The following is a 25,575-nucleotide window of genomic DNA, read 5'->3' as shown; positions in this document are numbered from 1 at the left end:
TTAGCGGTACCCGACAGATGACGTTCTGGGTTACCCTGGTCCACATTTTGGTAGAAATCTCGAAAACGCCTTAACATATACAACTACCACAACTCCCTTTTAAAATTCTTATGAATACCTTTAATTGGACACCCATATTGTACAAACACATTATAGAGTCACCCTTGGTCCACCTTTATGGCGATATCTCGAAAAGGCGTCCACTTTTAAACTGGGGCCCACTCCCTTTTAAAATACGCATTAACACCTTTCATTTGATACCCATATCGTACAAACAAATTCAAGAGTCACCCTGGTCCACCTTTATTGCGATATCTCGAAAAGGCGTCCACTTATCAATCTAAGGCCCACTCCCTTTTAAAATACTAATTAACATCTTTCATTTGATACCCATATCGTACAAACAAATTCTAGAGTCACCCCTGGTCCGCCTTTATATCTACCTTTAAGGCGTCCACCCATAGAACTAAGGCCCACTCCCTTTTAAAATACTGATTAACACCTTTCGTTTGATACCCATATTGTATAAACGCATTCTAGAGTCATCCCTGGTCCACCTTCATGGCGATATCTCGAAAAGGTGTCCACCTATAAAACTAAGGCCCACTCTCTTTTAAAATACTCATTAACGCCTTTCATTTGATACCCATATCGTACAAATTCTAGAGTCACCCCTGGTCCACCTTTATGGCGATATCTCGAAAAGGCGTCCACCCATAGAACTAAGGCCCACTCCCTTTTAAAATACTCATTAACACCTTTCATTTGATACCCATATCGTACAAACAAATTCTAGGGTCACCCCTGGTCCACCTTTATGGCAATATCTCGAAAAGGCGTCCACCCATAGAACTAAGGCCCACTCCCTTTTAAAATACTCTTTAACACCTTTCATTTGATACCCATATTGTATAAACGCATTCTAGAGTCATCCCTGGTCCACCTTCATGGCGATATCTCGAAAAGGTGTCCACCTATAAAACTAAAGCCCACTCTCTTTTAAAATACTCATTAACGCCATATCGTACAAACAACACATTCCAGGGGTTCCCTAGGTTCATTTTCCTACCTGATGATTTTCCCTTATTTTGTCTCCATAGCTCTCAACTGAGTATGTAATGTTCGGTTACACCCGAACTTAGCCTCCCTTACTTGTTTTCATATGCAATTTATATATGTATATGAATGTCCATGCATGTTAAAATATTTATAGTACAATGAAATATTTGTATATGTTCATAACTTGCAGCAAATGCGAAATATTTCAGAAAGATTTTATATTTGCCACAGTAACCAAAACAAAAAAAGTTTGCTGAATTTCGGAGTGTTATGCTGGCACAAATTATTCGATCATTATTTGCGAAGAGAAAGAATCCGTCGCACTGATCGAAATACGACTTAGCTGATATTTTGTCGCTAAATTGTTGCGAAAATAAAACTATTGACTCTATTTCTTTGTGATTTTGTTTTTGTAAGGTTTGCAACATATATAACGACATACGTGAGCGAGTAAGCTAATAACAATGGTCAAGTAAGTAGATCAACCATAGATAGATAGATAGATATGTTGGGAGGTTAAGCACTGCGACCTATTGGTCTATTGTGCCCTCATTCTCTTCACAACACCTCGTCCAAAGTGAGTTCTCTGAGAAAATTCAGAATCGTTCTCGACTTCAAAGAGTGTATGTGACTACTTTCTAATTTTGGTGATCCTAGGATCCTAAGTCTTCCTCTCACGACTGTATCTAATTCCATCAGGAAGTATTCTGCAGTCTCACCTTCGCGATCACAGAATAGACAGAGGCTACTAGACGATATACCTAGTTTATGATTGTGGCTCTTTAGCCTGCTGTGACCTGTGAGTATGCCTGCTAAAATACTAAGGCTGCTTTTTGGGAGGTTAATCATGGCTTTATATCCCTTTGAGTTGTACCTTCCCATTAGTGCCTTTTCCTGCCGAAGTCCTGGACTTTCGCGCTAGTATTGTTCTCTGAGGCACTCCTTTTTTTGCCTGAACTCGTCCGCGTGCTCGTTACCATCGACTCCTCTGTGTACCCATGCTAAACGGATGCTGTTATTGTCCGCTGAACTGTTTAACCTCTCTACGCACTCAAGGACTAAATAAATAAATAAATGTAAGGCGCGATAACCTCCGAAGAGATCTAAGGCCGAGCTTCTCTTCCAATTTGCGTCGTGCTCCTCTTGCTTTTTCCTACAAATTGGCCGGACGGGATCTACATGATTTATGTCGACTCCGAACGGCATCTGCAAGGCAGATGAGTTTTCACGGAGAGCTTTTCATGGCAGAAATACACCCGGAGCGCTTGCCAAACACTGCCGAGGGGCGACCCCGCTTAGAAAATTTGTCATCTAATTGAAAAACCTTATTTCTAAAACTTTGATGTTACTTTGCCCGGGGTGTGAACACAGGGCATACGGTGTGGTAGGCGGAGCACGCTACAATCACACCACGGTGGCACTCAAGGACTGTTGATGATATAATCTCAACTGACGATAGTACCTTGAGCGCAGCCTGGCTATCGGTGAGTATACTGATTCTCTAGTTTGTATATCCCCGCTGTTGTCTCTGCACACCGGATTATGACGAGAACTTCGTTTCTGGTCAAGCTCTTCAATTTTGGAGGTGTCCCACATGCACTTGTTCCCCAGCTCTATTTGGAATCGCTTCTCAAACTTAATTAGCTTCCTCGTGTTTTCTTTTCCTGATGAAGGGCGCAATGGCTGCCTTGATAGGGTTGGTGCTTAGCCCTATCTCAGTACACCATTCTTTCGTTAACCTCAATGCCCTTTGCATTATGTCGCAAAGGGTGATCCCAAATCTGCATCTTACATTTATAACAATATCAACCGCATATCCCTAACATCGGATTCCGTTTTCTGGGAGCCTCTGTAGAAGTTCATCTAATACCAGGCTCCACGGATGACGGGACGCCCCCTTTTGGACATCTCTTCGTTGTCTTGATCGCTACTATACCGTCCCCACTCCAGGTTTCGGCAATCCTGGTACGCAGTGGGGGTTTATCCAAATGCGGATTGGATGTTGTATCTCTCCTCTTTCAAGTGCCCGATTCACACTCTAGTGGGCCGTGTCAAATGCCCCCTTTTTGTCCAAAAATACACTTAGCGCAACCTCCCCGCACTCGAACACACTTTGGATTTCTGTGGACCTGCCTGTCCTATATACATGCTGCTATCGACGGCGGTGCGAAACTCTTGGATTCATGTCTCGGGTAAGTTAACATTAAGATATTTAAAAAAGTTTTTTCAATTAGAAGATTTAAGAGAAGTTCGACGCAAATTGAAAAAAACTCGGCCTAAATCTGCTTGGTGGTAAGCGCGCCAAGTTTTTCTATTTTTTTTTTTAGAGTTACACTTAGTGTCATAAGTAGTATCAAGAATGAAGTAAGAGCTTTTTGAAGTGATACTTTATTTTTTGGAATCTATAAAACAAATGGGTCAATAAAATAAATGGCTTTCAAAACTTTGCCGTCACCATCTTTTTTTTTTTTTTGTGTATTACACCACAAATGCCGGCCGGCATTTTACATACAAACAAACATAATTATATGTGTCAACATTTAGTTTATGCTTTGGTAACATTGCACAATTTAAGCAAATCGAGTCTTTTAAAAATATTAACTGGAAAGCCTTGACTATTTTTGTTATTTCTAAAGTAAGAATTCAAGAATTCGATTGCTTTACCGGTCATTGCCTTTTTTAGCGGCATTAAATTAACTCAAAATTGATGTGATATTTTGTTTGCTAGTTTTGTTGCTATATATGGAGGGTACAAGAGCGAGTTTATATACCAGCAACTTTATGGATAAAGCTTTGCAAAAATAAAAAACCAGCTAAGTCACATTTCCAGCAGAGAAGTGTTAGTCAGATTTTAGGAGGGTACCTGCTGACTTCAAGTATATTTAGCCAAGCACCCTAAAAAAGAAAAGTGCAACAAATTGTTCCTCTTCTTAAAGAATGAGCGACTAATTTGCAATAAAATATCGACCCATTAATTTTTTGCGTCGCCGAATATGCTTCGGTAACTTCACTATTATGCGCTTTTATGCGTTTTAGGGGATTCTTATTACTAATGCAGTCTAAAAAACTCGACTTCCCTCGTTTTTAACATTGAAACAAACTTTTTTTATAGTTGAGGTACTTAAATGGCCCTGGTTATTAGCTTATTTGGTTATGACTTTATATCTATTACACCGCTTGCAACAACAAAGTACACTGCAAACATGTAACTTTTAAGCAATAGAGTTTAAGAAGAGACGTCGTAAATAATCAGGTGATTTTAACTTACATAGTTTATCGAAATATTTCATACCAGCTTTAAATAGTTTCCGTGCTTTGACTTATGGTCTTTAATTAACATACCTGAAAGAAGACCGAAATAAAACTAGTTAGTAGATGTTAAAAATGTGTTTATTAAAACGTACTATACTCATTAAAAATCTAGTGGAAGATTCAATGGTTATACCAAAGTCAAAAAAATATATACATCTTATAAAATTAAGTCGCTAATTCTATAATTTAATGAATTCGCACTTGCAATTAAGCTATGAAATATTTAAAAAACTGCACCCAAAAGCACTTTGTGTGCGTGTTTGCTTTAAATCAAACGTTGAAACATAACTTCGGCAAAAGAACTCCTTCATGTCCATTGTTTATTTTTTAGAAAAAAGCTTGAAAAGGGACAGCCGGCGTCATATAAATACACTGGACCACGAATTTCAACTTTTTCTCTTTACCAGAAACGCCGTTATGAAATTCGTATGTCAAATCACCCCCTTATTTCGAAAATTGAGTTAATTTTTGATTCTGTGGTACCGTTTTTGAGATATTTGCAATTTACCGTTATTCGAAAAACCCAAAAAGATGGCTCCCTTTAAATACGTATATCTTACGAAAGGGTTAAGCAATTTACAGAATCGCAAAGACGATAAAATTTAATATAAATGCATCATACATTGTTTTTTGCTCAAGCAGATAGTTTTCGAGATATTAGCTTATCATTTCAGATTTTTGTTTTTTTTATGAAAAAATATGAAAAAAATTACTTTTTGCGAGGGCAGCATTCCAAAACCACAACTTTTTTTACAAATATTTTTTATTTACGTAAAGCTCTGTTTAATTAGAAAAAAGATAGTCTATCATGGAAGAAAATCGATGCAATACTACGTAAGTTATAAGCGATCAAATAAAAATACCCAGGTTGCGCAACTTCAATGTATGTATACATACATATATTAAAGGTATAAAGTGCAAATGGGATATTATCCGGATAAACGAATAACAGCATAACAATGATAATACTTTTTCTTTCAATAAATCAAATAGTACTTTTAATACTCGAATTGTTTTATAGTAGGTAGAGTGGTTGCATCGAAAGGAAGAGTGGTTGGGTTCGAAACCTGCTGTAGACATGTAGTTATAAACATGTACTTCCATCACTTACGGGTAAGTATTCAGGTAGATTTTCAAAATTATAAGACACAGAAAATTTTTAAAGCCTACATCTAAAGCAGGTAGTATTTTCTTTTCCCGGCTTCGTATAAAAAGGAACCTTTCTGTTTAGGTAAGTTTTGATTTTTTCAATTTTATTCTTGTTCCGAGTATAAATTTGAGTTAATGCGCCTTGAAACTTTATAACATCTGCAAGGCTCGCCGGAGAGTTCATAAGTCAAATTACAAAACTGTGATTTATTAAAAAAAATAAAATGAGTAAAAGGACGCGAGAATTTGAGTGTAATAACGATCCAGATATATTCTGTTTCATGTGTGGCCAATATGCTATCATAAGGCGACGACGAGTGTTCTCAGATCATATCAAAACTTTATACTCCAAGTATTTTGGCATTGAGCCTAAAAATGCTGAAAAACCATGGACACCGAACACTTTGTGTACGTCGTGTCGAGTAGAATTGATTCAGTCGGAATCAGGACAACAAATAAAATTTGATACACCAATGATATGGAGAGAACCTACTTGCCATTCAATATAGTGTTATATTTGTCAAACAAAAGTACTTGGCGTTGGAAGATCAAGAAGAGTAATATATGCCAGCGTACCTAAAGTGACATTACCAGTACTACATTCAACGGCAGTTGCGGATCCAGTTCCACTGTCAACAGTAATATCTGAGTTCGGGGAATCAAGTTGTACTAAATTTCGCTTGGAAAACGAGAGAAACGTTCTGTCACAAGCACAACTTAATGATTGGATAAGAGATTTGGAACTATTCAAGGAAAAGGCCGAAATCGACACTTCTGGTATGCAACAATTTAAATTTGTGTCATCCGATATTAAAGTGATATATTGTAGAACTCGTCACGAACCATTTTCCAAACACTATACCAAGAAAGACAGTATATGCTACTGCAACGACAATCCTGGTTTATTCAAAGAGTTTGGTCAAACATATGATTCAAAAGAGTGGCGATTTTTCACAGACAGCAATAAACTGAGTTTGAAGGCTGTATTATTGCATATTGGCAACAAAAAGCCTTCTATCCCGATCGCACATGCAGTAAATACAAAGGAAACCTACGAGGAAATGCAAATACTACTCAAATTTATCAAATATGGAGAGCATGATTGGAAAATATGTTCTGATATCAAAGTCGTTGCAATGCTATGCGGTCTACAAAGTGGCTACACCAAGCACTGCTGCTTCCTCTACAAGTGGGATAGCCGCGCTAGTAAGGACCACTACGTCAGAAAGGATTGGCCGGAAAGAGTCGAGTTTACCATTGGTGTGAATAACATCAAATACGCCCATCTTGTCAAGAAAGAGAAAATCATACTTCCCCTTACACATCAAGCTCGGTCTCATTAAAAACTTTGTTAAGGCTTTGGACAAAAAAGGCGAAGCATTTGACTATTTGAAAACAATTTTTCCAGATATTTCTCAAGCCAAGATAAAGGAAGGTATTTTTGTTGGAGCACAAATAAAAAAGTTGATCAACAGTAATCAATTCAAAAGACTACTCTCATCAGTTGAGGCAGCAGCGTGAAAATCCTTTGAAAAGGTCGTTGCTTCTTTTCTCGGTAGATACAAAAGCCCTAACTACGAGCATATAGTGAACGACTTAATCAATAATTATGCGAAAATGGGTAAATATTAAAGACTTATTAAAATTAATTTCCCAAAATTCTATAACTTGTTTACCTAACTAATATTTTCCTTCCAGGCGTAAATATGTCTTTAAAAATACACTTTCTGCACTCACATTTGAGATTTTTTCCGGCAAATCTTGGCGACGAAAGTGACGAACATGGCGAAAGGTTTCATAAGCAAATGAAATTAATTGAGAATCGATATCACGGATTCTGGACGTCGCAATGATGGGTGATAACTGCTGGACTCCCATAAGAGTAACCGATCCTAAACTGAATAAGCGTCAAAGTAGAACACATAATTATTTCGACTACATAGTAAAATCAAATTAAGATAAATATTGTTAGAATATAGTATAAACATAAATAAATTAAAAAAAAATTAAAAATATAGGTAATTTTATTCATAAATTGAACTTTTAACTAAATAGAAACAGAGCATAGCTAGATATTTCACTCTTCTTTATACCATACATACGTTTTGAGGTATACGTTAAAATTCCGCAACCTGGATATTTTTATTTGATCGCTTATAACTTACGCAGTTTTACATCGATTTTCTTCGGTGATAGCTTATCTTTTTTATAATTAAACGGAGCTTTAGGTAAAGAAAAAATTATTTGGAAAAAAGTTATGGTTTTGGAATGCTGCCCTCGCAAAAAGTAATTTTTTTCATATTTTTTCATAAAAAAAACAAAAATATGAAATGATAAGCTAATATCTCGAAAACTATCTGCTTGAGCAAAAAACAATGTATGATGCATTTATAGAAAATTTTATCATCTTTCCGATTCTGTAAACCCAATTCCTGACCTATTCGTGAGATATGCGTAATTAAAGGGAGCCATCTTTTTGGTTTTTTCGAATAACGGTAAATTGCAAATATCTCAAAAACGGTACCATAGAATCAAAAATGAACTCGATTTTCGAAATCAGGGGGTGGTTTTACATACGAACTTCATACCGGCGTCTCTGGTAAATTTTGGCCGTCGACCAGTGATATTAGAGCTTACGATTTCTTCTCGAACACAAGCGAGAATTCCAAGACCCGAGAAATCGAGAACTCATCATCTCTCGATTCTCGTATATCGAAATACTCGGAAATCTCGCGAGCTTCTCGACGTTCAACTTATTCGCTGTTTTCATAGTATTTACAATTTGTTTTTTTTTTTACTAATTTTTTTTTTTTTTTTTGTTGATTAAATTGCCTTTTCAATGATACTTCAAGAAAACCTATTTATATAATTTTTTTCATAATATTCTAATTTTTTATGGAGAAAACCAGAACTCGGTTTCTCGCGAGATTTTCGAATCTCGAATTACTCGTATTGCTCGCGAGCTTCTCGAAATTCAATTAAATTGCTGCAACGGCAGTACTCTACGTATTTCGGTGCTTTTTTAATTGTGGTATTAATTCAAAATAAATCGTAAACTCTATATAAACCAGCCAATGAATTGATTAAATAGAATTTCGAGAAGATCGCGAGATTTACGAGTATTTCCAGATTCGAGAATCTCGCACGAAGGCGATACTTGCGAGAAATCTCTCCTCTCCTCGAGTTCGATAAATCGTTAGCTCTAGTTATTATTTATGCAATAAACCCGACTAAACCCGAATACATTTTTCAAAACATACTCTTCTTTTAAAACGATTAAACAAAAGATTAAACTTTTTTGGAATACATATATTTCTTTGTGTCTTAAGCTAGGTTGCTTGCCCCAAGATATTTTTTTCGAGATCTATATAGTATATTAATTTATAAATGACAAAATTTGGTCTATCTCTCCCACCCCCTTGGAAAATTTTGTTACATTTTTAATGACGGAGCATGGACGTGCAAAGAATGTTCCTGTCATAACCCACAATAAATTTCACGAAACAAACTTAGAAAAACTAAACAATATTCTAAGCAAAAATAATTATCCAAAAAGTTTAATACGCGAATTAATAGACCAGGAGCTCATGAAAAGAAACTGCCACAACCAAATAATAACAAATTCGGAACCACAAACACAAAAGAAATTCTTCAGCGCAACATACATACCACGACTCACCGAAAATGTTTACCACAGCATAGCAAAAACACCTAACACAGTACTAGCTTACAGGTCAAACCAAACCATGTCCACAATATATACAAGAACAAAGCATCCCTTAGAACACCAACAACAAAACAATGTTATATACGAGGTAACATGCAAAGGCGATGAAAACGACGAATGTAGAATGGTGCTACAAAACGACCTCTTTCTGTTAGACTAGGCGAGCATGAAGCGGACATCAGAAAACAAAAAACAAGTACAGCACTAGCGCAACATATATTAACAAGTGGACATTCAGCTGACTTTACCAACACGAAAATTATTGATAAGGAAAAGAGAGAAGCAACAAGATATACACTTGAGAGCCTGAGAATTATGGAAAGACGAGAAAAGACGATCAATAAACGCGAAGATACGGAAAACATAGCGGCCGCTTACATTGTTTGTTTACAAAACAATAATTTTTAGTATTGACAAAGCTACCATGATAGTCAGATGGTAATGATTATATTGTGATGATTTATGTTTTTAATGTTTTTTACAACAGTTTTGATTTAATGACAAAATAACGTAAGTTTATCTTGTTAAATGTTAAACTATTCACCAAATTGTTTTTCTTTGTTGTTTTTCATGTCTGTTTTGAAAACTAATTGATAATTTTCATAATTTTTATATACTGTTTGTAACAGATATATTAATAAATATTCCCCTGATGATGCTAAAAATAAAAATATTAGCGAAACGTTGGGAAAACAGTGGAATAATTTAGTTTTATTCGCACATAAAATATAGATTGGAAAGCCTACTTACACATATATTTAATATTAAAAAAGAACCAATCGGAGTATATATAAAAGTTCCTGTTAAGTTTTATACGAAAGTGGTGGAAGTGCCGATTATAGAATAAGGCGGAGCAGGAGATTGAGATGGAACATCTTTCTTTGTTGGAGAAAAAACGCAGAATAGTGAAGAAAGGAAAAATAAGACAGGTGGAGAGAGAGGAGCAGAGAAAAGGAAGAAGTAAAGGAAGAGCGGGAGGAAGATGAAGGAGAGGTATACAGGGATGCACCTTAACGTTAAGCTAATCGTTTATCAAAAAATTTCCACCGTTTCCGTTGAAACACTTCGAAATATTATCGATAAAGAAATTATCAAGATAAATTGTATCTCGTTTTTAACCGAAACGAAAAGCTTTCGTTAACGTTAAAAACGTTAACGAAAACTTGATACTTTATGTTTGAATTATGCTGGCAATGCTATAGCCATGGTGAAGCCGTAAGGTGGCAACAACGAGCACACATACACACACAAACTCTATGTAATTTGTTTGTGTAATTCGTTGGTGGTAATGTCAAAAACACTCTGAGAAATGTTCGTACTGTCAAAATTCATGAGAAAAGTTGCAATCAGCTTGGATAATGCTTTCACCTTTAATGACTCCGCCATCAATCAGCTTTGCCAGCATAGTTTGAAATTAATAATCAACATAAACGATTTGATTTCGTTTTGATATGGCAGAAAACGGAACGAAATCATTTCGTTAATTTGACGATCTTAACGTTAATAAACGAAACGAAATGACTTCGTTTCGTTTATTAACGTTGATTATCGTAACGAAATGATATCGTTTCGTTGGTTAAGCATGCCTGGAGGTATAGAAAGGGAGGAGAAGATGTTGCGAGACATAGAGAGAGGGGGAGAGTAAGAGATATAAATTTGGTTATGGTCATGCATACAGTCGTCTGCGCTTCTTAATTATAATGCAGAGGTCGTCAGCTATTGAAATTATTCATCGCGCTCCCTTCGTTTTAATTTTAATGCTAGGAAAATATTTTTTTTTTTAGTTTTTTGTTGGATCCAAGCACTAATGTAATAATTAATGGCATATAAACGTAATGTTTTCTAAAGGTTAACAAACATGCGTGCACAAGTCTTGCCTCGTTGCTCGTATCAACAATACTATTCTTACCAACACAGCAAAAGTTTCAATTTTGGTGACTACTCTTGTAATGTGTAAGTTTTTGTTTCAATAGAGAACGCTGTATATATATAAGATATATCTTGATGCTTGGTTAAGTAAGTGTGAATTTTATGTGAACGTACATTTTTCTTCCGATTGAAGAAGCATGAATTTTAAACTACATTTTTTTTTTAACTTTTTTATGCAATAGAGTTTCTGAGGATAAGGGAAGCCGCTAAGTTAGATCACACACGTTCCACACATAGATGGCTAAGTCGAATATCACCATATCTCTGCTGCCAGTTCGAAAAATCCCTATTCTACAATATTTTCGAAAACACTTACTTCAGAATTTGTTTCAAAAATACCTTCGCTCAGAAATTTTGAACTAAATATATGTACAAATTTCTTAAAATAATTGTAATATTTTTAAAGGTCGTCGTGTTCTAACTAACATCAGGTTTACTTCACAAAAACGAGTAATATTTAAAACACTCTGTATCTAAAATAAAATAAAATAATTACTAACTTGTCGAAATTTCGAATAATCAAAATAAACGCAAATAATAAAAAAAATTCTAAAGATTCTCGCCTTTCAAAATTAAAATTTGTCACCGCTTGTGAAGAAAATTGAAAAAAAAAGATTCTATTCGTTATATGTCCAGTTTACCCAAAGTCAACATCGATCAGAGTAAATTCAGCCAGAGCACCTACTATGGACGTTTCAAACACTTTTTTCTGCTTATAAATCCGCTTAACTTATTGGCGAACACAACTGAAGTGGAACGCGTCGAACGTATCATCAAAAATTATCGCGCCGGCAAAGATGTATCCAATGAAGTAAGCTCACTTGACGAATTATGGCTTGCTAAATATGTCTACGATTCCGCATTTAATCCGGATACTGGTGAAAAGTCACCACTCGTTGGACGAATGTCCGCACAGATGCCCATGAATACAATCATCACCGGTTGCGTGCTCGCCTTTCACAAAACAACGCGCCCCTTCGTTTTCTGGCAATGGTTCAATCAAACCTTCAATGCAATTGACAATTACACCAATCGCTCAGGTTCATCCAAATTAACCACAACCGATTTAGTTAGATGCTATTGTTTGGCAACTGGTGGCGCTATGGCAACAGCGTTATCACTTAATCATATTACTGCAAATATGCCTACATTGGTTGGACGATTTGTGCCATTCATTGCAGTATCAGTAGCAAATTGTATAAATGTGCCGATGATGCGTTTGCATGAGATACGTAATGGTGTGTTGTTGCAAAATGAACAATGACGTGAGGTGGGCCTATCGACACGTGCTGCCGTTATTGGTATAACATATGTGGTGTTGAGTCGAATTTGTATGGCAATACCGGGTATGACTTTAACGCCGGTTGTTGTGGATAAATTGGATAAGCCAGGGAAATTGTTGAATCGTTTACCGTGGTTGAGTTTACCACTACAGACGGTTATTTGCGGTATATTTTTGATATTTGCACTCCGGTGGGTTGTGCACTGTGGAAGCAGCAGCACAGAATGCGTTGAAGAAGAAATATCCCGAAGTGAGAGTGGTGTGGTTCAATAAGGGATTGTGATGAGAATGAACTATTAAATTTAAAATCTTTTTCAGAAATAGGTTAAAAAAGTATTATTAGTTACTAATTTAAAAAGTGAACTAAAATCTTTTGTTTTTCTTTAAGTGATAACGACTATTATTTTAAGTATTTAATTAATCAAATATGTCGGAAGAAAAACTGGAATCCAGAATTAATAAGACCACCGTCAGATCCATTATTCATCATGGTATCGACATATTTATCTACTGTTAGTTAGGATGAAGGGAGCTGCCGATTGTCCTATCTTGAGCGTCGTAGTCCCAAGGACGGCCAATACATTAAGCGGCATTTATGCGAGAGCACTCAGAAATATCTAATCAAAAATAATAAATCAGAGGTGCTTTATGCAATACCTCGACCTACCGCATGGCTCTCAAAGATGCGGTTGTAGTTGATGTGGATAGCATAGCTAAGCAATTAATTTCTGAGAGCAGACAAACAAAATGGAATGACAATTAAAAAATAGGACTCCTACTACCAGAGCAGCAACTGTACGGACTGAAAATAATTTCCTTTATATCAAATTCTTAGCTTAATTTCATTTAAGTTGTTGTTTTAATTTTAATTTGGATTTAGGATTCAGTTTTAGTTTTAGTTCTAGTTTTAGATTGAATTTTAGTTTTAGTTGTAGGTGTAGTGTTATTTTCAGTTGAAGTTGTGGTTTTGATTTATTTTTTAGTTTAAGTTTTAGTTTTAATTTTAGTTTCTTTTGTAGTTGCAGTTTCAGTTCAGGATTCAGTTTTTAGTTGTAGTTTTAGTTAACTTTTTAGTTTTAGTTTAAGTGTTAGTCAAAGTTTTTGTTTTTTTTTTTTAGTGTTAGTTTTAGTTTTACAGTAAGTTTAAGTTTCAGTTTTAATTTTAGTTTGAGATTAAGTTTAAGTTTTAATTTTAGTTTCAGTCTTAGTTGCAGTTTCAGTTCAGCATTTAGTTTAAATTTTTGTTTTACTCAAATTTTTAGTTTTATTTAGTTTATAGGTTAGTTTTAGTTTTAATTCTAAATTCAGATTTAGTTTTTGTTTTAATTTTAGTTTAAACTTTTGTCCTAGTGTTAAAGTTTTAGTTCTTTTTTAGTTATAGTTTTAGTTTTAAATAAATAAATATATGAATTTGCGTAGTGCTCCTTTTAATTTTTCCTACAAAAAAGCCGCACGGAGCTACATGTTTTATGCCGACTCCGTAGACGAGTTTCCACTGAGAAGCTCTTCATGGCAGAAATACACTTGTTTGCCAAATCACTGCCGTGGAGTAACCCCGCTTAGAAAAACTTGTTTCTAATTGAAAAAAAATTGTTTCTAAATGTTTGGTGTTCCTTTGCCCGTGAATTGAACCCAGGTTCGTCGGTATGGTAGACGGAGCACCCCATCATCATCCGTCTTAGCAACCCAATTAACAAGTGTACATACGCTTTAGTAACTATTAAGCAATTTACCAGAGTATCATATCCATGTACAATTTTAAGATTTGAGTTATTTTCGTGGTTTCCAATTTAAATTTTGATTTGCCTGACAGGATGTTCAAAATTGCAACTTGTTAGCGTTTTGGCAGCGATTTGATAGAATGTTCAATATGGCGGCGCACAGGGCCGGCTATCTTCAGCGGGTGATAGATAGAGACACAGAACGAGAACACGATAGTCAATTAAAAATCAGGTGATCGGTTCTATTTTTAATTTTGACGTCTATGCAGAAGTTGTCACACTTGTCTTATCCACAATGGTACAAACGAATAGGAGACCTTGTGAATTGCCTAGATAAAAGAATGTACATGCCAAATATTTCCACTTTTTGCCAGTGAATTAAGCGCTAATACACAATCGCTACCATGATACAAAAAATGGAAGTAGTTCCATATAGTGAGACGTTAGCCACTTGACTTTTGCGGGGACAATGACAATTTCACCAAAAATAAGCAACCAGATGAAAAATGCTAAGAATTTTTTAATTTTGATGGATTTCATATTAACGGATATGACTAAATTACTTTCATAGTTATTTTAAATAAAAAAGAAAAAAATTAGCTGCATGCGTTAGAAATATCAGCCTACAACAACAACAAGGTTTTTAATAAGCTCCCGAAAATTGGTTTTGGTGGAAGAAAATGGTTTGAAGTATACATAGTAAGGGAATATAGCCTTCTTAAGTGCCCGTACGTTTGCTCGGAACATATTGGCAAAACATACACGTTTGTCAATTGATTGCCCAAACGATGTCCTTATAACCCGACACCGCAATTTCTAAAGAGTTTAGTATACTTAAACGCAATTTTTATGAAACTGAATGGCGCTAAATTGGCTACAAGTCCACATATTTTATTTATTGTATAATTCGAGCTTAGCGCTTGAGGAGGGAATTGTTAAATCATTTTTTAAGGAGAACATTACCCTTTAGCTCGCAAGTTAGCCACTAGTTATGCGAGTTCTTATTTCCGTTGTACCAGTCACCTTGGGGCAAGCCCCGCCTATACACATGTTGTGCCCTTTAAGCTTTGACATGGATGTAGCGTCCCACAAACCTAACAAATTAAACACCTAGCACTCACTGTAGACTTTGGCTGTACACTTTTTTTCAACATGGCTTGAAAAATATTCACTGTCTAGGGGTCAAGCTGCCACAAAGTTATGAGTAATTAACCAATGTATGAGTCATTATCCACTATTTTTTAATAAAATTGCATGTTTTACTGTACTCTGAATAGATATATAAATCGTGCTCTCATATGTGGTGTGTGCTCCTTATGAACTTTTGGAAGGCCATAAAGGCGTGGGGCTGTGGCTGCTGTGCATGTTAAATATCTTTTTTGTTTTTCGTCGATGTTGTGGGTTTTGTAGATTTCATTGACTATTTTGTTAAATTATTATTGTCTCATATTGCCATTGCGTTTTCATTCTGAAGGAAATTTCCATCCCGAAAAACCACAATTTCGCCTTAACCAGTAACGGTATGGGAACGCTTCTAGCAAAACAACAAACATTATGAAACTTCCAAAATCCCCAAATACGTCAAAAAATTTTGAGTGGAACTACCTTCCTTTTTATACCACGATCGACAATACGCGCATGCGTGCATGATATAGCCATGCTGACATAGTGGAAGTCATATGAAAATCGTGAATGAAATGCTTCGTCGCCAAGTGGCTTACTTAAGCTGCTTTTGCCACAATCTATAGTAAGTAGCATCAGCAACAGTAGAAGTGGCAGAAGTGTAAAAAAAATTGCAAAAAAATCATGTTTTATTTTTGTTTTCAGTTGTGGTGACATTTTTGGAAAACTTTTCTAGATACCAAACTTTGTTACTTAAGCAAGATTTTTATATTTTCTTTTTTTTAACCATTTATCTTAAAGTTATTTATGCTATTTGATATGGAATACCGTATGGAGTGAAAACATTTAAGAGGATCATATCAATTAAGTAAGGTCAAAATACTGACGCACTTTATTTATCGACCAGTTGTGACGTGAAATCAAGTTATAAGGTAAGGTTAGGTTGAACTGTCTGGTCCATGGGAACCTCACATATACTGATTAATCACGAATGGTATGATGTTTTAATCGCAGCTCAAAATAAGTATCTGCTTACCAGTTGTTGGGTTTTTCCTCACGACTAATCCTTTGTTTTTTTTTTTGCATTACTAAAACGTCATACGTTAAGTGCTTACCACTTGCTATTTGCTACAGGCTGCCCACGGCTACAGAGCCACATTTTACTGCTTTGAAATGAGAGATTTTATCATAACATGGAAACCTGGTTTACTGACACGATGTAACAGTGTTGTAATGAAGCGGAAAATAACGTGGAGGTGAAGTGTTGTTTTTACATAAACGTTGCATATAACTTGTTATTATGGCATTTACGCTTACACACAGACATACAAAATACATATGAATAGAGATATGAATATTTGAGTAGTGGATTTCATTTTTGCAAAACTTTTATAGTGCCGATGCTGTTCTTGCATTGCAATTCAACTCTAGCTTAATTACGAAGCTGCGCAAAAACGGACAAATACTTCCTATTGTTCCTTACCAACTGAACATTTAATAACAACAACTGCGTTGCTGCTACAACATGTAATCAAAATTTAGTATTTATAAATATAACGTATTTATGCATTTATGTTTGTTTATTTAATTGTATATAAATATGCATGTAATATAAATTTTAAAAACACTTGTACATAATATTTGTGTGTATGCACCTACAGTTGCGAACATGAAAATTTACAGCGGCAATTTTTAACAAATTTCATCAATTAAGCTGCACTTTATATTATTTTGGATAGTTCTTAATAAAACTTCTGTAAATTTCGTAACTGAAATCATGCAAACCACTCTTGAAATGGTTTTCGAAAAATATTCGAAAATTCCAACAAAGTCTTACGAAAGTTTTTAATTTTTTTTTAAATAGTTCTCTGAATTTTTTCTATTATGCAGTTTTATAGCCCAATTGTTTTTAGTCTCACAATGTACAAGTTGTATATGTATCTGAAAATTTGCTTTGGTTTTTTAAATTTTTTTTCCGAAGGGTGTATTATATTCTCTTCAGTGCTTTAGCTTTAATCTGAAACACGTTTCAAAAAAAAGTCCAAAATCAATGCGAAATTTGAACGACCTACAACTTGTGCTTTGTAAGACTAAAATTTAATGGCTTTAAAACTGTATACCCCATTAAAGTCAATGAGCTACAAATAAAAAAAACTAAACATTTTTGTAAGAATTTATCGAATTTTTTTCCACAACGTTCTTGAGATTACTTTACATAGTTTTAGTTACAGAATTAATTAAAGTTTTTCTTAAATTATTGAGTATCAATGAAAGAGGAATTTAACTGATGAAATTTCATAAAAATCGGCACTGCTATTTTCGTGTTAGCGACTGTATATACATTTGCGTAAAAAACACATCAATACATTTGTTTGCGGCCGTTCGGTCATCTGATATTTCATCTCTTGAGGTTTTTGTTGAATTATGAATAAATGTCAATGCATTGCGTGTTTTTTTTTTACACAGATCAATAATAGCGATAACATTACGTTGCCGTTATATTAAACTGTGGAAAAAATAATGGAAAATCGTATGGATTTTTCTCTTATTTGGGTGAAGTCAGCAAATTACGTTGCTAATTGGCTAGAGTTGACATTTCAGTGATTTTTTATTGAAATAAACTTTAAAGAATATTTGTTTTAAATATTAATTGCATTATTTTCCATAGGATTCGTTTTCATATGATTGATTCATATGATATCAAATGTTTAAACATGCATACATACAGTCTAAGCGCTCTTTGACCAGTCCACAAGAAGGGATATTCTGCAAACTGTGCCAACTATCGCCGAATCAGCCTTCTTAGCAGGCCCTGTTACGCTTGCTGGACGAAAGATTAGAGCACACCGTGAGTCAGCTGATTGGACCTTAACAGCGCCGTTTCAGTCATGGTAAATCTGCTATCGACCAGATTTTAACAAAAAGCCCTAAACTTGGATAAAACCCTACAAAAAAGAATTTACACACATCCCTTCTTCGTCGGTTTTAGAGATGCCTTCGATGGCACGAAAAGGACCTACCGATAAGCCGCTTAACCAGAATTTTATTTCCCTAAATAAACGTATACGGCTTTGCAAAATGACATTGAGCAACGCCAGCTTAATTAGAGTTGGGAACGACCTCTTCGAGCCGTTATAAACTAAGAGAGGCTTCAGATCGAGTCATCTTATCGTGCCACATCTTTTATTTGATGCTTGAGAACTGAGCCGCTCTGTAACAATATTCTACAAAAGCGGACATTTACTGGCGTATGCTGATGGCATCGATATCAATGGCCTGAACACACACGCTGTAAGTTCTGCTTGCTCCAAACTGGAAAAAGAGGCAGCAAAGAAAGGTTTGATGGTGAGTGAGCTAGCACGTCACTGTTAAAAGCCATCAAATTCGAAATTGGAAACCAGAATAAAGACAAGCAACAACATCAGTTTTAAAATCCAGGGAAGAATCACACTTGGCAATAAATGCTACTTTGGACTAGGTAGGCAATTGAAAAGCAAAGTTCTCTCTCGGCAAGCAAAGTCATGCTCTACAAGTCACTTATCGTACTGGTCCTGCTATATGATGCAGAAGCATGGACCATGACAATATCAGATGAAGCAGCTTTGGGAGTGTTCGAGAGTAAAGTTCTTCGAAAAATGTGTGGACCTCTACGAGTCTTCAAAGAAGAGGTTTAATTGTGAAGGAATATTTTAATTTTTTTATTTTTTTTTTTTCGCTGAAGCATAGGCTAAGCGATAGTTGAACAAAGTAATTACTCTAATCAGCTAATTTAAATATTAAATCAAAATACAAGCAAATAACAATAAACTTGCAGCTAAATAAGTTCCCACCATTTTATGAATTATTACTATTAAAATTGTATACATTGTCATTAACTTCAAACCTTCATATGTCTAATTGATTGACGTTAGTATGTGCAGACATACATACATAAATACTTATTGACTGTGTCTAATGAGCGCTCTTCACAGGCCTAAGCGTACATTGGCTTGTAAATCACTAAAGCAGACATTTGACGCTGCTGCTGCATTCTAATGTGCACATATAAATATACTTAAATAGCAAATAAACGACAAAACAACAACATCATTTGCAAATAAATAAATTACTTGAAATATGCATTTGGTTGTTTTGTTTTTTGCTCACAATTGCAAACAAGAAATTAAAAAAATAAAAAAAAATAAAAAATCAGAAAATTAAAATGTGCATACGAGTAAATATGTAGAAAACAACTACTATCTAAATGCAAAAGATCTGTATGTGTAAGTGTGTGTGTTTGTATGCGTTGATTATGCATCAGCGCTTAGTTGCATTTATTCTATGGAATGGTCCATTAGTCATACGCTATGGCGCACAGTTTTTTTTTTTTTGTTTTTTTTTTGTTGTATAGATGGGAAACGCGTAAACATTTGCTTCTTAATAAGCCAGTAATAATAATAATAATAGTATTTTATTTCTGTGTTTAAATACATATACAGTCTTCATGCCTTTCATGAATGGGGCTGAAAAATAATCTTATCCCATTCGTAATCTCCAAATAATGCGCTGTATAAGACAAGAAATATATAGTGAACAGATGTACATACCTAAATGATTTTAAGATAAATATAAAAAAATGGCAAGATACCCCCTTATCTGAGCGATCGGTTGTATTGGATATATATTATTGTTACGAATATTAGCAAAACTGAGGAGTGCTGCCATCTCCAGGCCGATGCTAAGCAGTGACGTGAATTCACATCAATAATTCAATCATTATGTATCTACATAAACGAATCAATAATTGCGTCTACTCATATGTACACATTCCGACGAGCACCATTTACATACAAGGCAGCGAGAGATGAGATGTCACACACCGATGAATTTACTTATACGCTTATGTGTGTGCGGGAGACTGTAAACTACAAACTCACATATGTACATCTGAGAAGCGCTAAAAAAGTAGACAATTGTAAACAAGTAGAAACTATATGAGAACTATCTACACACGAATATAGTTGGTAAGTTCTGGAAATGGAAGAGCCTAGAAGTATGCAGCGTAAACTATAAAAGCGGGGCAAGCGAGTAAGAAGGAATTCAGTTTCATTTGAGTTATCAATCAGTTTGGTTATTAAGCCAGCGAGTAGCAAAGTATAAGTGTTATTGTGAAGTACTTAATAAAGTCCATTTTTCCATCATTCAATATTGGAGTTATTTATTCAACAGTTTAGTGATTCGAACTTAGCAGAAGATTGCAAATAAGAGGATTTGCAAGTAAAATTCGTTACATTATATATGATTTTTACAGGAAATCTTCTATGATATATTAGAATATATATCACCAAATTTCACGTTTTTATATTAGAAGCTAAGGGAGAAATGGCCAAAAATCTTTCTATCTGAACGATCGGTTGTATGGGATAGGTATATACTATATACATATAGCTCCGATCAAAGTGATTTTTGCAGGAAATCTATGATATATTAGAATAAATATCACCAATTTTAACGTTTTTATGTTGGAAATTGAGGGAGAAATGGCTAAAAGTCTTTCTATCTGAACGGTCGGTTGTATAGGACATATATTATATATAGCTAAGACCGAAATGATTTTTTCATGAAATCTTCTATGAGATATTAGAATCAACATCACCATGCTTAACGTTTTTATATTGGAAATTAAGGGGGAAATTGCCAAAAATCATTCTAACTGAACGATAGGTTGTATGGGATATACACTATATATATAGCTCCGATCAAAGTGATTTTTTCAGAAAATCTTCTATGATATATTAAAATATATATCACCGAGTTTCACGTTTATACTTTCTAAACTAGGAGGGAGAAATGGCCAAAAAACTTTCTATCTGAACGATCGTTTGTATGGGATATAACTATATATAGCTCCGATCAAAGTGATTTTTTCAGGATATCTTCTATGATATATTAGAATATATATCACGGAGTTTCACGTTTATACTTTCTAAATTGCGGCAGGAATGACCAAAATCGTCTTATCTTAACGATCGGTTCTATGGGAGATATATGTTATAGTGGTCCTATACTACCGGATCCGACAAATGTCTAATATAATACTAAAATACATCCTTGTGACAAATTTCATTGAGATATCTCAAAATTTGAGGGACTAGTTCGTCGCCCTGATCAATTCGGTATACTTAGTTGTGAGTCTATCTTCTATATTTCTTAACGTTACAAACATCGGACCAAAGTTAATATACCATTTCATGTTCATAAAAGGTATAAAGATGTTGATGTTGAAATATCAGAATTGTATTTTGCCAGTTTGAAAATAGTCAAACGAAAGGAAATGTCCGTCGAAATACGAACCCAAATTATGATTTTGCAAAAAACAGGGAAAAACTATCGAGAAATAGCCAATTTTTTTAAATATATCTGTGTTCAGTTCATACGGCCATTAGAAAATATTGGGAAACTGGAGAAAATACTAACAGAAAACGATCTGGTCGACCAAGAAAGACAAATCAAATAATCGACAACAAAATATATATATAAGTAAGGCCAATCGGTGGAAATCTGCATCGTACATTCCTGCTGAAATCAATGTAAACTTGAATTCACCAATATCGCTCACGACAGTCAAAGGCCGGCTTAAAGAAAAAGGTATGATTGGACGCATTGCTGCCAGAAAGCCACTTCTACGGCCAGTAAATAAACAGAAAAGACTGCAGTTCGCTCAAGAACATATTGACTGAAAGATTGACCAACGGAAATCAGTTTTATGGTCAGACGAATCAAAATTCAAACTTTTCGGTAGCCATAGGCGTCAATAAGTCCGCAGAAACGTCAATGAGAGATTCAAAGCATTGCATTGTGCCAACTGTGAAACATGGCGATGGCTCAGTGATGGTTTGGGGCTGTTTTAGCTACGCTGGTGTTGGTCAATTAAAAAAAAATTCAAGGATTTATGAAAAAGGAGCAGTATCACAGTATACTCCAACGCCATGCAATACCATCTGGCATTAATTTGATTGGTCGTGCATTCATTTACGAACAAGATAACGATCCGAAGCATACACCAAAATATTGCACTTCTTATGTAGAACAAAAAAAAGACGCAGGTGACCTTAATACAATGGATTGGACACCAAAATCCCCCGATGTATTGTGGGAAAAATCGGATCGACGTGTGAGATATCTAAAGCCAACAAGCCTTCCTGACCTCTGGGATGGTTTGAACGAAGCGTGCAATAATATTATTTCACAATGAAACACTTCAAAAACTCAACGAAATAATGCCCAAATTGTGCGCTGCAGTCATCAAAGCAAAATGTGGCCATTTTCAAGAAAATTGCTTAAAGTAACATACTCACTGTTTTCTTATAAATTTTGATGGAACTTTCAGTAAAATTCATTAAAAATGTCTTCGGATCATAGAACTACGTCGATTATACAAAACTACTGCGAATACGATAAACTGAAAAACATAACTTTTTCCATCTTGCTCTAATACTTTCCGACTCTACTGTATATATGAACATATTAGAGTGTGCATATTTGTATGTAGTGAGTTCTTTACAATTTTAAAGAATCCAAATGTATTGTTGACTCAAAAACGTTGTACGCAACAAAAGTCAAAGTTTTCAGAAAAACCAATGTTTTTAGCAAAGCTCACTCTCCAAGTTATTTCAATCCACCCCTGCTTCTAAGCGCTAGACAATTTCCAATGCTGCACGGTACAGTGGGATGGCTCTCTCACACCTTCTGATCCGTACCCTTCTTCAATATACTTCTCTGATTGGATTAACCTGCCGTCCCATCACGGAGATTCCTGAATTTCCGCTTTATGCTTCAACAAGTTGAAGTCATAAATACTTTTGTTTGTGTTTTTTTTTACTGAAGGCATGAATGATTTTATGCACTAACTCGACTTAAAATATATGATAATGAAGCTAGTAAAAACCTTGGGGCCTACTGTTTAGGAAATTTTGCATTTGCTTCACTTTTACCTCAAATTTGTTACAAATATAGTCTAACTGGTTATATGGAGGTTGAAATGTATATCGATATATTTCTTTAAAATCAAAAACATAATTTACAAAGATGAGAATGGAAACACATATTATATTCGAATTCCATTGGATTCTAAGGCATTTGTTCACCGAGGGCATAATTGCATGGGTGGCGCTTAAAACATTTTTCGACTAGAGGCTATAAAAAATATATGTGAATTGACGTTGTAAGTGCTGGTAAATTCGAAACTGGTAAAATTTTAAAAACTTCATGATCACATGATATGCGAGAATAACTTTTCTGGTAGTTTGGGGAAAAAAGTATTATTGATGAAATTGGTGCTTACGGCGTTTCTTACGTCAACCATTCCATCAATTTCTATGTGGAAGTGAGTTGAGCTCGGAACTGATTAAATCTGAAAAATTACATGATCACATGCTACGCGAATGTCTCGTTAACAATAGTTGGAGACAAAATACTTTTGTGAAAATTAGCACTTACAACGTTTTTCGCGTCAACCATTCAAATGCCTTCGTAAATATATTGACCAGTATTTTTCCATTGAGCTTTTCTACAGCTCTCATGGCGATACCCTACTCACCTACTAAACCAAAGGTCCTATGGCCACCACAAAAATCTTAAAAAATTTTTATTTAATACAAACAAATTGGTTTTTCTAAGCGGTGATCCCCCTCCGACTGTATGTATGCCATGAAAAGCTTTTCAGTGTAAATTCATGGGCTTGCGGATACCGTTTGGAGAGGAGGGTGATATAAGATCAACGGTTATAATGCCAACACCAACTCAAATGGCCATAAAGTCAGTTAATTATATAAAATGGTTACAATATCAATGACCACTTGGCTTAAATGGTCATGAAGTTAACTCTCTTTTTCTCAAAATGTTCCAATGTTTTCTATTGTGCAACGCGGAAAAAAGGATCGAGTATTATTTACTAGGAAATATAAGGTCCCCAATTGGACTAAGCTGAAGCTAATAGGGGCCACCTGCAACAAAAGAACAGTACGCAATTTTCAGAATTAGAATATATAGTAGGATATCGAGGAAACTATGTCTGGAAGAGAGTGCGAGGAAAACCTCCAGGATGGCCCTAGTTTCGTGGGTTCTTTGTTTGCTAGACATTTATAGAAAAAAGTGCTTATACCAAAAACATTGATCCACATGCGGACCTTATGGGCAAAAGAATAACGCGAGTAAATACAACAAGGCCTAGGGCCTAAGGCATCAAATATAGGGCGAACGGGCTACATTGTCTCATGTCTGAGCTTCGAAAGGAATCCAAAAAGGAAACCAAAATTGAGCCAAGTTAGCGCAAGGGTGTGGAAACGGTAGCTACAAATTAACGGAAGCTGTCACTCCAGATATGAGTAGATCCTGCAGGCTACCAGATTACTACATTGTCTATCAGGCGGAAATTGTAGCGGTGAAGAAAGTGGCAGAATTTCTGTAGAAAGCTTGGTTAAGCTGCATTCGCGTCAGTATATATATTGGTGGTCAAGGGACATGCGATCAAGGCAATAATCTAAAACAGTACTTCATCAAGAAGTGGCCTTGAAAGCAAAGAGTCATTGGAAAGATTTTGCAGATACCGGGCCATAGATCTTTACTGGATTAACGGTTGTTAAAGGAGAGAAGGTAGCGAGAAGGTCGATAAGTTGGCAGAAAAGAGCACAGCATCGAATGAATCGACGGAAGATATTCCAATAGGTTAAGTTAGGTTAGGTTAGGTTCAAGTGGCTGCCGTCCACATTAGACCGGCACACTTAGGAATTTATAGGCCCATTGTGAAACCACAAGGATTTGTTCCTACTCTCTTAATCAAACAACTTCGTTGAGTTTATGAAGCTAACTAAACGTCGTGTATTGACCTCAGCTATATCAGTCAGATCTACGAGAAATATCTTGCCCAAAAAACGTTGCCTTCTTCTACCGAGCGCTGGACATTCATAGAGTAGATGCCTAATAGTTTCAGGTTCTTCTTCGTTGCCACAGATTCTACAATAATCATTAAAGGGTGCGCCTGTCCTTTCCGCATGCGGTCTAATACAAACATGACTCGTAAGAAGACCTACAATTAAGGAAATATCCCTCTTACGGAGGGTGAGAAGCTCTCGCGATCACTTCTCATTCCATTCCGGCCATGTGAGTTTTGCCGTTTGGCATATATCATGATGCTTCCCTGGCTCCCGCTTCCATCAGTAGAGCCTCCTTTATCTTGAGCTTGCAGGTGGAGAGCGGCATGCTCAACCTCTTCCAGGATGGCGAAAGTGGAAGGG

At 35.5% G+C, this 25,575-nt stretch overlaps 1 long non-coding RNA gene and 1 pseudogene across 1 annotated transcript in view; one reads left to right on the top strand and one right to left on the bottom strand.

Annotated features, from left to right (window-relative positions):
• Window positions 1-1,023: 1,023 nt before the first annotated feature.
• The window catches only part of LOC137245248 (uncharacterized), a 563,221-nt gene continuing 538,669 nt past the window's right edge, over window positions 1,024-25,575 (bottom strand). Inside the window, exon 3 of the long non-coding RNA XR_010951274.1 lies at window positions 1,024-4,401. This is a non-coding gene — a long non-coding RNA (uncharacterized lncRNA). The remainder of the gene's footprint in view (window positions 4,402-25,575) is intronic.
• On the top strand, window positions 11,743-12,741 carry LOC137247018 (sideroflexin-1-3-like; annotated as a pseudogene).

The sequence above is a fragment of the Eurosta solidaginis genome, chromosome 3, assembly GCF_040869045.1.
Source record: "Eurosta solidaginis isolate ZX-2024a chromosome 3, ASM4086904v1, whole genome shotgun sequence".
Lineage (NCBI taxonomy): Eukaryota > Metazoa > Arthropoda > Insecta > Diptera > Tephritidae > Eurosta > Eurosta solidaginis.
This window is presented reverse-complemented; position numbering and strand designations above follow the sequence as displayed.